Source organism: Chiroxiphia lanceolata, chromosome 2 (assembly GCF_009829145.1).
Source record: "Chiroxiphia lanceolata isolate bChiLan1 chromosome 2, bChiLan1.pri, whole genome shotgun sequence".
Classification (NCBI taxonomy): Eukaryota; Metazoa; Chordata; class Aves; order Passeriformes; family Pipridae; genus Chiroxiphia; species Chiroxiphia lanceolata.
Genome location: NC_045638.1, coordinates 94966714 through 94979719, shown reverse-complemented (window position 1 = coordinate 94979719; position 13006 = coordinate 94966714). Strand labels below are relative to the sequence as shown.

General features: G+C 48.0%; 1 protein-coding gene across 3 annotated transcripts in view; it reads left to right on the top strand.

Moving 5' to 3' along the window:
* Positions 1–228: 228 nt before the first annotated feature.
* LOC116783504 (galactosylgalactosylxylosylprotein 3-beta-glucuronosyltransferase 1-like) overlaps positions 229–13006 on the top strand; it is a 29431-nt gene continuing 16653 nt past the window's right edge. For 2 of the 3 annotated variants that reach the window (XM_032681128.1, XM_032681127.1), the window contains exon 1: positions 348–432. The gene's annotated coding sequence lies outside the window, so the exon portion shown is untranslated. Of the gene's footprint in view, positions 433–13006 lie in introns of all 3 variants that reach the window. The other variant, XM_032681130.1, reaches the window with a different exon arrangement.

Genomic DNA, 13006 nt, shown 5'->3' with positions numbered 1-13006 from the left:
GCCCGGCCCCGCTCTCGCTTCCCCCGCTTTTCCCGGCTCTGGTGCCCTCCTCGCCGCTCCTTCCCCCTCGCCGGCTCCGCTCTCGCCCCTTCCCCGCTTAAGGCGGCCCCGCGGGATGCGCGGCGCGCAGGAGTCGCTGCGGGCGGCCCTCGGCGCTCCCCCACCCCCGGCGCGGGGTGGCCTTAAATCGGCCCCGCGCCGCCCGTAGCCGCATCGCCGGCGCCGTCTGAAGGCGGGCGCCGCCATCCGCCGGCAGCGCCGACGGGCCGGTCCCGGCTGCCATCCCGGTGCCGGTCCCGGTGCCAGTCCCGCGGCGCAGGGAGGACACGCCTCCGCCCGGCGGCGGGCGATGCTCCCCCGGCAGCCCCCGGCGCGGTGCCGCCCCGCGCTCAGCGCCCCGGCATCTCCGCCGTGACCGACCCATCTCGCCAGGTAAGCGGGAGCCCCGCGCTCGGGCATTGGGGTTTTGGGGGTGGGGGCAGCGCCGGGGATACAGGGGTGACCTTGCGGTCCCCTGGCGCTTGGCGCTGGAGGAGTGCTCTGCCCTGCGACCGGCAGCGGGGTTCCCGAACTTCCTCCCTGCTCAGCGCCCGAACCGGCTCCGCTCTTCACGGGGAGCCCCTGTCCTTGCATCTCCCCACACCTTGGCCCGGGCACCTTCCAGAAGAGCGACATCCCACTCCCAGGCTGGAATTTTCCAGCTGTGGGGAGATGCCCCCATTCCTAGTGTGCGTCCACCCGGGAATCTCGCCGCCGGGATCTCCGAGCGATGGTACCCAAACGCGGGTCCTGGACACGCCGCTGCTCCCGGAGAGGTTTTACTGCGCCTCTTGGTGACAAATATCAGGGAAGCCAAAGTACAGAGGGGTGAAGGGGTTTGTGTGCAGGCACAGGCAGGCTCGGCGGCAACCGAATTCAAGTGGACATCTCCGTGAGGGGCTCTGGAGAGGTGGACTGGGAGAGGGCAAGAGAAGGAGGGCGGGGAAGGGCTCTGCCCTTTTCACCCCTGCTTGCACACGTGTGTCTGCTGAGGGATGCGCTTGCTGGTTTTCTGGAGCTGAGTTTGGGGTCTAGGTTGCTAGGTGAGTTGGAAAGTACTTTTTTCAGCATCCTACTCCTGCGACTCATCCATCCAGCTTCAGGCCAGGGGAGAGGAGGGGTAGGCTCAGCAGCTAGTGCATGACAGGGAGAAACCCCTCAAGGTGCTGCAAATCTGGAGAGAAGCAGCTGTTTTCTCCGTAACTCTTTAGGGAAAACTGCCAAGGGGCAATTTCTGCACATCTAGAGAGAAGAGGTGTTCGAATCAGTGGGGCAGCACCAAGCATCACCATAGCAGAGCAGTTGTGACAAGCAATAAATACCTGTCCAACAACTTGAAGTCCACACAGCTCAAGGAGTGACTGGAGGAGAGGGAGCGATGCAGCCTCTGCAGGTGCTTTCAGCTCATTTCCTGGACCCAGTTTCCTTGCGCAAAGCACGTATGCAGAGAGTGTAACAGGCAACAGCAGCTTCACACACAAGTCTCGTCACCCACCTCTGCTTCACCTTAAATCTAATCTGGTGCAAAAAGGGAAAAATGAGTGGGGAGGTTCACACCTTGCATCCCTGGATAGCCAGCAGAAGTGCAAGGCATTGACCTTGCTAGCCTCAGACAGGACTAGGAACAGGGACCATATCACATGTTGGGAGACAGGTGCACAGAGACAGCAGGATGGGAACTTCACAGAAGGGAGGCCATCGTTTCTCTGAAATTAGATACCTTGGTATAAGATTATGGGGACCTCAGCGTCAGGTAATAGGGAGGGTTACAGGGCATGAGGGGGGCACTGGCAGAGCTGTGTGTGACACCCTGTGTCACATCTTTTTGCAGCTCTGCATGCTGCCAATCCACTTCTCCCGATGCCTTGAAGCAGGATGTGGGGAGCTTGATGACTTTCGGTTGGTGCTTGCTCCATGGTTTCCTGGAAGCTCTCTGTTAGCAGGCATGCCTTGGACACAGATCGTGCGTGAGTGCCAGCAGCTGAGCACACGCTGTGTCTGCCTGGTGTGAGGCCAGGAGCTCACTGACTGTGATTGCTGCCCTCCCTACCTTCCAGGAGCGACTTTGGTGTTGCTTTCAGAGCACTTCAGTCTGCACTGAATTAAGGCTCTGCAGGGCAGTTAATGTGCAGAGGTAGATGCACTGAGCAGCTAACTTGTCGCATCGGGTGTTTCAGGAATAGATGAGATCAAATTAAAGCTCTTGGCTTCTTTGGCATTTTCAGTGTAGTAACAATAATAATAATAATAATTGAAAAATCATCTGGGCACCCTTGCAATCCCAAAGCAATTCAATCAGCTGACTCAGAGCACAGCTGAGATACAGCCACCTTTATAGCGAAGGGCCTCAGTCTGGTTTGCAAGACATTTTAGCAGCCATGGGATAGAAAGCAAAGCAGTTGGGCTGAGGACACTTGCTCGCACGGAAAGGGTTTTAACGAGAAAAGCTCCCGCACCTTTGGGCTTTGTTACAGTGTCATTTGGGAAGACTGTTGCCTAGGGAGCTGTACAGAGCTATAGAGCAGCTAAATGTACACAAGAGATAAAACACTTTCACAATGTACAGCCCTTAAATTCATATTCTTTCCACGGTTTGGGAACGTCTTTGTGACTATTGCCTATGTCCTCTAATACCATCTTCCCTTCAGAGTGTCTGAGGTCATACTGGACAGCTCAAGGCTATGTCTCCTATGTAGCCAGCATCCTTTCTTCTTGCTTATGAAGCATTGGTAGAGGTGCTTTTTGGCAGGGAACTTCCCTCTGCTTCAGCAGCAGGCCGGGAGATGTCCCTAGTGTCTGAGAGCAAAGTCATACCTAGCTGACAGCTTGCTGGCAGGAGCCTGGATTGCATTCACTCCAGTCATACCCCTGGATAGCTTTCCTCCCCTCTTCACCACAGTAGTCACCTGCCAATGGCAGTGCCCTGCACATCCTCATGTTTCTCAGTGCCTTCATAGCTCCAGCCTCTGCTGCCCCTCTCCCTCAGGGTGCTGGTGCTGCAGGCACAGTCACCTCCAGCTTCTCACCAATGCCTCGGGAGGCAATGTTGCTGTCCTAGCCATCAGAAGCCACCCCACAGCCCCATCCATTTCCAGGAACTACTTCCAAAGCCTCTTATTCCTCCTCTTCAGCTTTCTTGGTTGTCTTTCCTATTCCCAATATTTGGGAGCAATAAAGACATATGCTGCAAGCCTTCATATGTATGCCTACAAGGGATGAGATATTTGATAGGCTCCAAAGATGCCCTTTACTAAGCATGGAAAATTGCTCTGGGAAAGCTCTGCAATTATTCTGCAGGATGTACACAGGAAAGATGATATCTGTCCCCTTCCTCTTTGTATCTAATTGTTCCTAATAAAAGAAGAAGCCTAAAAGGGATGTAATAAGCCAGACTGGAATCCAGGTCCCACACACCTCCAGGGCCCTGGAGAAGTCTAGGATCTCTCTCTGCCCTTTTTGCTTCTGGCCTTTCTGCCTAATAATAAGCATTATGCTTTTCTGCACCACTTCCCATCCCGAGATCTCAAAGTACTCCACATATGTGATTAAGAGCACTCCCTGCCCACATACAGAGCTGTTTGTCAGGATGACTACCCCCACTTTACAAGGGAGACACTGCAGCTCATCACGTCAGAGCTGAGACAGACCCAGATCATCTGTCTCCCAGGCGAGGCCCCTGCAACTCTGAGAAGCACTTGCTGGGAAGAAGCTCAGACTGACAGGACTGCGATTTAAAACCAATGAATACTACAAAAGACTAGTAAATACAGGGCACAATGAGACCTGTGGCTGTCAGCACCCTCCTCTTGGGTGCAGGCAGAACTGCCTAAAGTCCACTCTTCGACAGGGATGCTGGTCAGACCCCACTGATTCCTTCAGGTTGGGGTGTGTCTCCAAACTGTGCCTTGATCCATGGTCAGCACACTTATAGAAACTTAGTCCTTTAATCTTTCATGCTGTTTCAGGCTGTGCAGGCTCATAATTAAGAGCTTGAAGTCTCTTCTAGTTTGCTCTCATGTGACATTAGTGCTCCCGAAGGTCTTTCCTTAAAAGCTTGAATTTATCTACTTTGCCAATGTTCCCAAGTGTTCAATCAACTGCCTTGTTGGCTTACTCCACCATGCAGTGTGGGGGGCTGTCTGAGATCCTTCTCCCTGAGTTGAAAACGGGGCACTTTGCAAATTCCTCAGATTTATAAAACGTGAGCCAAGTTTCTTCAGGAGGCACGGCTTCCCGGGACTGAGACACAGAACTGGGATCTACAGCTCCAGCACAGGGGCCTTTAGATTTTGTTTGCTGCTCATCCCTACTCCGATCAGCTAAACCCACTAATACCTAATGCACATAGAGACATTCCTTAAAATGGGGTTGGTTAGCTCAGAGACACAGCTGACAAGGGATATTGAGGTGAAAAACAAAGCAATCAACAACATGGAAGAGGGAGAATGAATGCTTCTTCATATGGCTTTTCTCAGTAAAGGAACTGGAGTGCATCCAGGAAAATGTGAAAGGTAGCAATTTGATGATAAAAGTACGTTTTTTTCCCCTGCTGTGATAGTGACATAAGGAACTTGCTGCTACAAGATGCTTCTGGTGCTGAGTGCAGGATTAAGAAAAAGAGGAGACATTTTGATGGATAGTAGATCATTTATCACTGGACAGGTCAGTCCATTTGAAATAGATCTAAATCTTCAGGCTTCAACCCCTCACAGTTGCCGAGCATAGGATCTCTTATATCTTCTAAAAACCACAATATTGATCAATGTAAGAGACAAAGGACAAAAGGATAGAGACATGTTCAAGTGAAGATCACTGGGGCATATTTTAATTTCCAGGTAGAAGCAAAAAATATGTGTTTTCCGGCCTGTGTGCTGACACTTAACTCTCATAGGTTTGGGTTTGTCAGCTAAAACAGGTTCACATTAAGTTCTGATGAGACTTGAGCTGGTCCAGTGGTGCTTATGTTGCCACTTCCCTTGCCTGTGTTATGGATTTTAACATCCTGGCAACTTTGTGTGGTGCTGGTCTATCAATAATCTGTATTTCAAAAGGAAATGGTATTGTTCTATTCTTTGGATGTTACCTCCTGGCAAGGAGAGCAAGGGCATTTATTCCCAGTACAGCCAACCTCTAGACAAGCAAGTGTTGGGATTACTTGGAGCTGAACAGGGTTAGCAGTTGGGCAATCTCAGCTCTGGATAAAAGATTTTAGAGCAGCAGTTCTGTAAGTTCACGGTGGGTCTGTGTGTGGGAGTACAGGGCACGTGGGAACTGTGATTTGCTAAGCAAAGCAGGATTGCTCCTTGACAATCCTTGTATGGCAGAACTTGGAGAACAAGCCAAGAGCAAGGCAGGCAACAGTACCTTGCAGACCCTGCCTCCCCTGAGACGATGCTCCCCATGTGGCATTGCTGGGCAGCCTGGCTCCTAAAGACACTGTCTTTAAGGGCAGGGGTAGAGACGTGGTTTTAGCAAGGTCCTCTATGTCCAACAAAAATCTCTCAGTACTTCTTGATAGAAACAGCACAGGTGATCCTTGCCTGACAGAAGCAGAGGTTGCTGGCTCCTCTCCCCCTTCATGCCCCAATAATTAAAGTAAGATACTTTAATATTCATCTTGCCCTGACCCTCCCTCATTCTGAAAGCATTCTAAAAACAGCTGTAAAGGGGTATTTCTCTTTTGACTGTAGATTTAATTTATTATTATGGTTGCATCCATAGCTATGGGACAGGCAGCAATGCTGGGCTTCATGAGAGCCCTGGCTGTGACCACAGCAATAGGACTGACATTCACGGGGGGGGCAATGCTGCACCAAGTGCTACGTCAGAGACCAGTGCTGAGTGAAGCTGGGTGGCAGCAAGGGATCTTGTCCTCTCTGCAGTGCTGGGGTGCCTTCCTCAGTGGAGGTGGTCCAGTCTGTTGCACTCGTTGTGTCCTCCCCTCCATTTTCTCCAGCACAGATTGCCAGGGTGAACTTAGCTTTCTCCCTACTGATACCTCACCCCCTGGATCCTTCCCTCCTGAAGCCCTTCCCCCAGCCCAGATCCACACAAAGGTGAAAAAGAAGGAGGAGACGATGATTTCCTGTATCTGCCAGCTTCTCTCTCCACCTCTGACGTGAATGAGGCCCTTCATGGTTTTCTCTTGAGCAAACACAGATGCTTTTGTTTTATGGGCTGGTGGGACGGGATGGAATTAATAAATCAGAGAGCCAGTGCTGTGCCGCCACATTCCTGCAATTTTAAGGCAAGATCACACACAGAAAAAAAGCAGAAACAAAATAGGCAATCTCTTCAGAGAGAGCTCAGATGATTTGACTGTGCCTCTTGCTTGCTGTCCCACTCGATCTCCTGCTCCCTCACTCTTGTTCATTCCTCCTCCTCCTTTCTCCTACTTTCTCATTCCCATTAACCTCATTTCTTCTCCTGTTCCCTCTCCTTCCCTCAGGAACCACTTTCAGTCACACCTTAGTATCTCACCTACACCCATTTTTCTTCCCTCAGCTTCCTTTCATCTATACTTCCCTTACCTCTACCCCACAGGAAGGTGCAACCAAGGCTTGTACATCCAGGTATGAAGTTCAGTGTCCTGCATGCAAGTCCAAGAGCCAGGAATGCCTCAGCTTTTATACTGCGGACTGAAATGTCCACTCTTACACCTGCTTCCTCCACCCTACTTCATTTCCTCTTTGTAAGGAGAATGTTGCTGCCTGAGAGATTCATTGAATTACTCCAGGAATAAAGCACACAAAGTATTACTGTTCTCCTCTCCGACATGGTATTTAACAGTATTCCTGCGAGCAAAATTGGAGCCTGCCCCAGAAGTAGCAGACCCTTTTTCTCCTTGAAGGGTAACCAGAAATGCTTTGTCTAAAATTAATTCTTTTGAGCCCAATAACAAGTTTTAACGCCTATACTTGTCTACCATCAGGTGGTAAGGGGCTAGGAGAAGATTTTTTTTCTGCCCTGTAATTAGCTGACTGTATGTGGGGCTTCAGGAGGGCAATGCAAACCATGTGGTTAGTACAAACTACCGTCAAGGGGCTGAGAGAGTTTTTATTCACTGCAAGGTTTGTTTTTTCTCTAATGAGCTGAGGCACTTGAAAGTCATTTCCCCAGAGTGCTTATACATTGTTGTGCTTATCTTACCTGTGGGGGAACTGAGGCACTGAAGCAGGTGAAACGATTTGCCCAGATCCACATACTGACGCATAGTTGAAGCCAGAAAAAGAACCAAGAAATCTTGTTTCACAGTTGACTGCTTTATCCTCTGGCCTTGGAGGAGGCCAGCAAAGACCTTTATCTTGTTTATATGAGTGGATAGTCATTCCAAGAGGACGCTGGGGCAAGGGTATCTTTCTGTACTAATATGTGTCTTAATGAGTCCTGTTGCTAAGCGGCTTCAATGATAGATCATGAATCTTCTTCACTAAGCATTGAAATAATTTTTTAATCATTAAAGCTAATATAGAATCCTCAGAAACATCCAAATCTCACAGCAGGGGCTGAAATTAGCAAGCAAACAGAAACCAAATCATGATTATCCCTGTGCACCTCTACAAAGCCCACAGGCAGCATCTGCTGAAGTAAAACACGAGCAGGGCTGAGCTGTATCTCAGGGCTGCGCTGGGCAGTCAGAGGCAAGCTGGCAAATCCTACCACTTCAAGGTCTGCAGAAAGCTTCTTTCCTCCCTCAGACGTGTGCCAGCTCCTCATTTTGGTGGAGCAATAGGAAAGGAGGTAGGAGTATTAAGCACTGACCCCAGATAGCTGAGGCATCTCCTGGTAGATCTTTTGGAAGGAGAAATTATTTGCATTTTGTCGAGTGCTATTAAGTGGCAGATCTCAACCTGGCCAACACTGTTCCCCCATCCTGTTTTTTTGTTTTGTTTTGTTTTTTCCCTTGGAACCACATCCTCCATCCTGCTCCTGTCAACCTCTTACAGCCTCTGTTTTGTAAAATACTAGATATTTCAGGTGTCCTCTCCAATCCAGTCCCCTACTCTTCCTTCACTACACCTGTGCCTCCACTGTGGGATACTAGAGCCTCTTGCACTGTATCAGACCATAGTCTTCTCCACAGCTCCTGCAGTAATCCCAGTGTGTTTTCCATTCTGGTTAGCAACTCTTATGCTGTTTCCTGTTTTCCTCAAGTCTACAATGGTCGGCTGCATGTTTTCAAATTATAACAGGAGCTTTCTTTACAGCAGAAGTGAAGTTTCTAATTTCCATGTTAGAATAAGATTCTTGGAGCATTTAGAAAAACACAACAGATCTCTTATTACTTGATATGCATCAGCAGCTCCATTACAAGGGAAGTCAGAGGACATTGATAATCACTTTGCTAAGATCATTACCACTGACCTCTGTGTTTAAGAAGACTTTTGGGGGTGAATATAGTTTACACCAATAGTTTACAAACCAATAGTTTACAAATCTTTGGGAAAGGATAATTTAAAATTGCTCTTTCCACCTCCAAGAGTCTTCATGCATGGAGTCTCTTGTCACCCGCTTGAGAACAAATCCTATACTGTTCCTGTACCATGACCAGTCTCCCCACTTGCCCTCCCAGTCACGTTAGTCTGCTAGACAAGTTCTGCACCCTTCATCCCACCTAGTACTCTCTTCTGGAGGTGCTGCAGAGGACACTTTTGGTTCTCCTGTCAACACCAGCTCCCATTCAGTGGTAGATAAACTGCCATCCCAGCAAGTTTTGTTCATAGTACATCAAGCCAAAGCCACACTTGAATTGTAGCTCCCTGGAAGTCAAACCAAGTCCTGGAACTGTTAAACACTGGTGCAAAATAATCACTAAGCAAGATTTCTGCTTCTTTATGCTCCCTTCTGCAACACACATTTTACCAGAGTGATAAAATCTGAAAGTATTTCTTTCCTAACACCAATATGGGTCCTGACCTGAGCATCAGGACAAACAGATGGCCTACAAATTAGTTACAGCAGCAGGAGCAGAAGTCCAGTTTCTTCCTTCTTCCTTCCCAAGAGGTTTTTCGATGTTTCCCCTGTCTAGGAAGTGTTGCTGGTCCTTCAGGGTTATTTTTTGTGGAGCTGGTAAGGGATAGAGGTAGTTCACATGTGCACATGGAAAGCTAGGAATGCCTCACCTGACTTCTTGACTTCCAGAAACGTCCTCACAAAGAACTGCTTTTGGTCTTGTGCTGCTGTAGCTCAGAAATACCAAGGTGACTGTCACGCTGAGGACACACGAGACCACTGCCAACAGAAGACCAGGACACCAGGCACCAGCCAGAGATGCAGGGTGTGGACACACTTGCAGGGGTTTGGGAAGGATGTGGGTGGGAGCAACCTTAGTAACACCATCCTAAGTTTAGCCCAGTTTGGGTAACACCCAGCATTGCTCTGCTGGGAAAGAGCTGATAAGTTGAAGAAGGAGACTTTACTACAGACAGAGAAAAAAGGTTGTGAACAGTCACTTAATGTACGGAATCTAGTTCAGGACAAAGTCTGTGAAAAGCAACCAGAAGCGTGCTCCGGGGAAAGGAGTTCATTGTCCGGTAAAGACAAATTGGCCCCTTGTTTTAAGGCATTTCTGAGTTTCCAGAGATCCAATTTCTACCTCTGCAGCTACCACTTTTACCAGCATCTCTGTCTGTGGGGAGACTACACCCTGACCCAAGGCACACAGTTTTTTGATAACCAGAGCAACCTTTCCTCCCTGCAACACAAGGAGAGAGCCAGATTCACTCCCACAATCAGGACAGATTCAGATCCACCTCTCAGATTTACAGCAGCAGCCCACTTTTAATTTTAACAAGAAACCATTCTTTGACCTGATGTTTCAGGCCAACCTGATCTGCCTTTGAAGTGAGCTCCAAGGGCTCTCAAAGTGCAGAGGAGGATTCAAAAAAAGCCTAGTTCATCTTTCCTCTCCAACCAGAAGTATGTATTCATGAGTTATTCTGTCCAAGGCCAACTGGCAGCCCATGAATGTGGAAGGAAGGTAGGAAAGACAGCACGACCCAGAAACCTTGACTGCAGATGTGTAAGAGCTGGGGAGAGGCATCTCCCAGGATTTTCTTGCTTGTATTTCTGCAAAGATGATACTTCAAACTCAAGAAACAGACAGAGCAGGCAACTTACCAGGTTGGAGGGAAGCATCACCCACTTATACATCCAGGTCTCGATCAGCCTGAAGCACACAATTTCACAGGTGAGCCCACAAGTACAATACAGCATAGGCTGACCTCCCTCTCAAGGGAAGGTTCACAAACACTTTGTGTAAAGACGACTCTTAGACCTGTCTGCTTTCAGGTGCAATTAAGGAGCATGGCAGAGAGCAAGCCCCGTACAAGCAAGCCCTATGGCAACCCTATGCACTCTAAGGGAGAGATCAGAGTTTGTCTCTCGTGCTGAGAGCTCGTCTGCCCTCACAGCCTTCCCTACCTTCCCAACAGACTCTTCCATTTTCACAGTGCAAGACATGGAAAAGCAGAAACCAAAACCCACATCTTTTTTTTCTAGTAGGCTTGGATTTTTGTCAGAAAGGGGCACTGACTTTTGCTACTCTTCAGCTCCATCTGTTCACCCAAATGGATCCACTGCTTACCTTTTCTACAAAATAAATCTTATTTCAATATCTTCTGGCAGCTACCACCAGTGTCCAAGTTAGATATTTCAACTACTGCACTAACTGCTCCCGTGGCATTCCCAGGAGGTGGGAATTGCATATGGGTTTCTTGATACCTTGGCACCTAATTCAGATGTGACCTGCCTGTAGTCCAGAGTCAACAGCTTCCCTGATAGGACAGGGAAGGACAGCAGGGTAGCCACAGCAGGACACTGGCCATCACCTTCCTGCCCCTTCTTTCCTTCGCAGTCTTCTCTTTTCATTTCACATACAGAAGGCAGAAAAATAAACACTGTTTTCTGACTCTAATTTTCATTTTACTGTTTCTTTTAAGCGAGCCCAAGCTACACAGATCAGCTGTGGCATTGAAGGTACAAGTCAAGCAGCGGACCATAACGTATATCTATTGCAAAAGACAATTCTCTAGGTGCCAATTTATTTCTCCATTCTGCATTTGTTTATAAAAATGTCTGCATGACGCTCGGATGCCGCGCAGCAAGCGGCAAATCTAGTGAGTGCTGATGATTTATTTGGAGGAAGAAATCAGAATTAGCATTTTGGACCATCTCAGCTAGTTACAAAGTAAGTGTATTTCACACAGTTCAGAGAACTGCAACGGCAAAAATGTCCATCAGGGAGATCAAAGTGATGTTTCTCCTCTTTTTACTTCTCACACAACTAACAACTGCGTGATATGGTAGCGACTCATCAGGGCTGGTCAGTGTCCTCTCTGTGCTAATCTATATGGAGTGGCCACCCACAAAAACATTTCACACAAATTTGCTGTTTTCTTGGTGGTTTTATTGATCACATAACTCAGCCAGCGCTCCCAAATAAAAGCTCGGGGGGATTCTTGCCTTTGCATTGCACTCACTTGCCCACAGTTCTTCCATGCAATAACGGATCTTGACTTCAGATTCTTCAGGGTGCCAGCACATACATGTAACCATTAAAATGTCAGTATTCCCACAGGATTTGGGAACATATTCAGCTACACTGATATTTTAAATGGCATAATCGCTGTTTCGCTCATTTGCACTCTGAATTCAGCCAGAGCAGCTTCTCCTTTGCTTTCTTTTGTCCTCCTTAGGGCTAACCAGGAAGTCCAGCAGGGAAGAGCATTTCAACATTGCCTTTGAAAGCAGGAGGAAAACAAGCTATCTAAATCAATCAAGGGTGTGCATTAGTGATAGCATGTTCCTCTGGAGGTCTGCATTTGATGTCATATTGACACATAGCTAAGATCAAAGCCTGTCTCTGCATCCTGGCTGCTACCACAGGAACAGCATTGGCCTTTGGGCCTCATATCTTTAGAATGAGCTTTGTGATCAACATGATTTTTTTCCTCTCAAAACAAGCACCTGTGGAATATAATTATCCATCAAATAATGCCTAATGCCTTTTTCTCTGATAAAGTAATTCCTCTCCATCTTTGAAAATGTTCTGGAAGGAAATACTATGGGTTTTTCCTTTCTGCTTTTGTAAGAAATCTGTAAAATGACAGCTCCCACTCCTGCTGAACAGGCATCAGCTGTTAACTCAGTAGGGAAAGATTTGAATGAAATATACAGAAACTTTGGAACAATCCGCTATTGTTTTTGCTTCCTTAGAATTATTTTGCCTCTTTGGAAAAAAAAAAAAAAAAAAGAAAAAAGCCCTTTTTTTGTTGGCTAATGCAGATATTGGGCTGATTCATGCTGATATGTTTGGAATGATTATTCTGTAATAGTCATCAGCGTCTGAAAAGGACTTCAGTTCTGCCAGAGCTCAGCAGCAGGGGAGAGAAGCTGACGTTTGAATAAGCCCCCGACTTTCCTTTCAAGAGAGGATAACTCCAAGCTTAGAGGTCTCTCAGGAGACAGCAAGCTTTCTCAGGAGACATCTGGTACCACCTGCTTCTCTTTAGGCTTGAGTTGCTAATCTTTCTCCAGGTATTTCTGGCACCCCTGGATTACGGCTCTGCAGTGCAGGGAAATTGTGATGGGGCAGAGGACTGTGTCCCTCAGAGTCACAGCCCACCCTTGCCAATGCTTAGGGGACAGGAGGGCGGTGACAGGTTGCATGGGTGGATCGTGAAGGACATTTGGGTCTCAGCTGATTAAAAATAGCCTGGTTTAGACCTCCTTTTTCAGGCTCCGGAAGGCTCCCTGCAAGGATGAGTTTTGCAGCCAAGTTCAAGGTCTAGCGTTTATCCAAACTGGGTTATCTCCATTCCTGCTGATAGCCCAGATAGTGCCTGGATACCCTTGATCTACCTGGGGATAGCAGGCTGAGCCACGTGCTGTCTCTAAGGTATTGGCTCCCATGGGACATAGCCAGCAGATTTAATTAGCTTCGTTAAAGTTTCCTTTTTGTTTTCTG